General features: G+C 32.7%; 1 protein-coding gene across 4 annotated transcripts in view; it reads right to left on the reverse strand.

The window, feature by feature from the left end:
- LOC106880268 (oxysterol-binding protein-related protein 11) overlaps positions 1 to 3,061 on the reverse strand; it is a 160,411-nt gene that overhangs the window by 101,398 nt on the left and 55,952 nt on the right. The gene's annotated exons all lie outside the window — the stretch shown is intronic.

The following is a 3,061-nucleotide window of genomic DNA, read 5'->3' on the forward strand; positions in this document are numbered from 1 at the left end:
TGTTTGTCTCCCCACTATCGCTTGACAACCGATGTTGGTGTGTTTACGTCCCCATAACCTAGCGGGTCAGCAAAAGATCCTGATAGACTAAGCATTAGGCTTACAAAGAATAAGTTCTGGGGTTGATTTGTTCAACTAAAGATGGTGCTCCAGCATGGCCACAGTCAAATGAGTGAAACAAATAAAAATAAAAGAATAAATGTGTATACACACACACATATATATATAATTTGAATAGGGATTAAGAATCCATGCAAATCAAAGATAGGTAAAAAATAAAATAAAAGCGGTAACAGTACAGAAGTATGCTTAAAGATATTTTTCCATTTTTTCCCCTTTAATCAGACAGGATAAGTATTTTTATATTTGTTACATTTAGTGACTTTTATAAAATATTACAGGTCTCAATGTGTATACCCATCTTATAAGATATTAAAAATTCAAAGGATCAGAAAAAATATATATAAGGAAATACAACTGGAAATCAAAATAGTTTGTTCTTATATTCTGTGCTTAATTAAGAATACTTATCCTATCCAAATAAAGGAGGAAAAAGTAAAGAAAAGAAACACACAACAGGTTTTTTCAGTTTCTAACAAATCCACTCACAAGGCTTTGGTCAGACTGGTCATTTAGAAGATATTTGCTCAACATAATGGGACTCAACCCAAAGAACATATTAGTTGGGAAGCAAATTTCTTAACTGCACAAATTTCTTAACTCTGCCAAATCAGACTGGAGCCTTAACTCTGCCAAATCAGACTGGAGCCTGGTGTTGCCATCCGGTTTCACCAGTCCTCAGTCAAATCGTCCAACCCATGCTAGCATGGAAAGCGGACGTTAAACGATGATGATGATGATGATGACAGCCACACCTGCACCTATGTATAAATATAATACTTTTCAATACCATACAAATGTTTTTCGTCTTTTTTAACCCTTTGGATAAGGAAAGGTCAATTTGTCCAAAAAAGCAAAAGAAAATCACTACATAAGATCTAAAAGGCTCTTAAACAAACTAAAAAATCCAGCAGAAGAAGATTTGATTTGGTTTTTCTCAAACGAGAAAACTTCAACCAAGATCAAAAAGTTAACAGAAGAAATGACAGATGTTTATGTGCAGACCCTTCTGAAGTTCCAAGTGTTATGCATACAAAATTTCCTGCAACTGTCATGGTTTTAGCAATGAAGGACATGTGATGCCTGCTTACTTCTTTCCACAAGATTTTAGAGTTAACTCTGCCACCTACACTGAGGTCCTGGAAATAACTGTTAAGCCCTGGATAGACAGTGTATGCAATGAAAGGCCATGTGTTTTGGTAAGACTCTGCACTAACGCACATGGCTCTAATAACACAGGAATGGATGGCTGAAAATTTTTATGATCACATAACCCCTAACATTTGGCCTTCTAATTCCCCAGGTCTCAATCCATTGGACTATTACATGTGGAATGTTGTTGAGAGAGAAGTCAATGAACATGCCCACAACACCAAAGATTTTATGAAAGCTGCCATAGTCAAAGTAATATCCAGAATGAACCAGGACCACTTGATTCGAGCATGTAGATGATTTAGATCTCATATAGAAGCAGTTATTGAAGCTGAAGGTGGCTTTATTGAATAACATTATAGAAAAGAAGGTTTATTTTTATCTTCATAGCACCTTTTGATAAATAAGGTTATCTGTTATTGTATATGTTTTTTTATAAACATAAATCCGTCCTCAAATATCTTACACACCCTCTATATTCTGATGAAAAATTGAATGAACTAATACAATCTTCTCCGTCATTCAACTTTTACGCTGACAGATTGGTCCTGTCGCCTCCTAAGGGTTAACTTATTCTTATGTCTACTATAGCAGTGTTTCTTGGTGAAGGAAGGTTTTGAAAATTGAAAACAGGTGAACGGGAGCAGACAGATTGCCATGTAAAATTTGAATGGTTATAAACATTTAAAACTTGTCCAACATCATAGTGAAGAAAGAGGAAATATATAGACACAAACTCTATTTTTGTCTTCTTAATCAGAAAAGTTCACCTTTTTTTGTGTTGTTGGAGACTGGTATTATTAAGTTTGAGAACCACTATACTATAGCATCTCACACACAGAATGAGATATTTTGAACTGGAAAGGTTACCAATATTCATGTAAGTTATTCTAGAAAAACATAGCAAACTTATAAAGCATCAAGTCTTTCTCACACATTCTAGAGTTGATTACCAACCAGTGTCATAAAGTTAAAGAGAATCAACCTAATTCATAATCCAAAGTTCCAAAAATATTAAAACTTACTTATTTGAGAGTATTTTACAGGAATGTCATTGTTGACTGAGCTTTAAAAAAATGGTCTGTAAGTTCAATTCCTATCCATTATACCTATACAATTTCCTTAACAAAATAGACAGATTTATGAATTGTAATAATTACTGAATGCCTATATAATGTAACTAGAGCTTTAAATTTTAAAAGCACAGTTTAAATTCATCACAATTTCAAGCCAACATGAATAATTGAAAAGAACTAAGGAAATACTGATTATAAAAATAGCAATATGAAAATATTAATGCAACATTCAACAGTATTATAAACAGATTCACATAAAAAGAATGGTTTCATTCTTCAAGAAAATATTGTCCATTCCTTTACAATTATGCCAACACAAATACCAATATAGTTTAGCTGTCCTGTGCATTTCCTTAAGTAATTTCACAAACGCTAAACCACAGCACACAATTATTTTTCATAATGAGCTAATCATAAGTAAATGAGAAAGAAAAAGTATATTTCATAAAATAATAAATCATCAAAATTTTGCATCTCACACTGGCAAGAGGAAAAGAAAAAAAAAAAACTCGAGTTTAAGAATGATTACAATTTTAGTTAAATATAACCAGAAAACAACTATTAGACAAAGTTCACCCTTCATGCTGTTGTAGGGACAAATTATAATTTGTATTCGAACACATCTACAAAATAGCATCTGTACAACATGACCCTAAGAAACAAAAAAATAACCTCAGGAATTTAATACAGTAATGAAATAGCAGTTAATGGAA

This window comes from Octopus bimaculoides, chromosome 15, assembly GCF_001194135.2.
Source record: "Octopus bimaculoides isolate UCB-OBI-ISO-001 chromosome 15, ASM119413v2, whole genome shotgun sequence".
Lineage (NCBI taxonomy): Eukaryota > Metazoa > Mollusca > Cephalopoda > Octopoda > Octopodidae > Octopus > Octopus bimaculoides.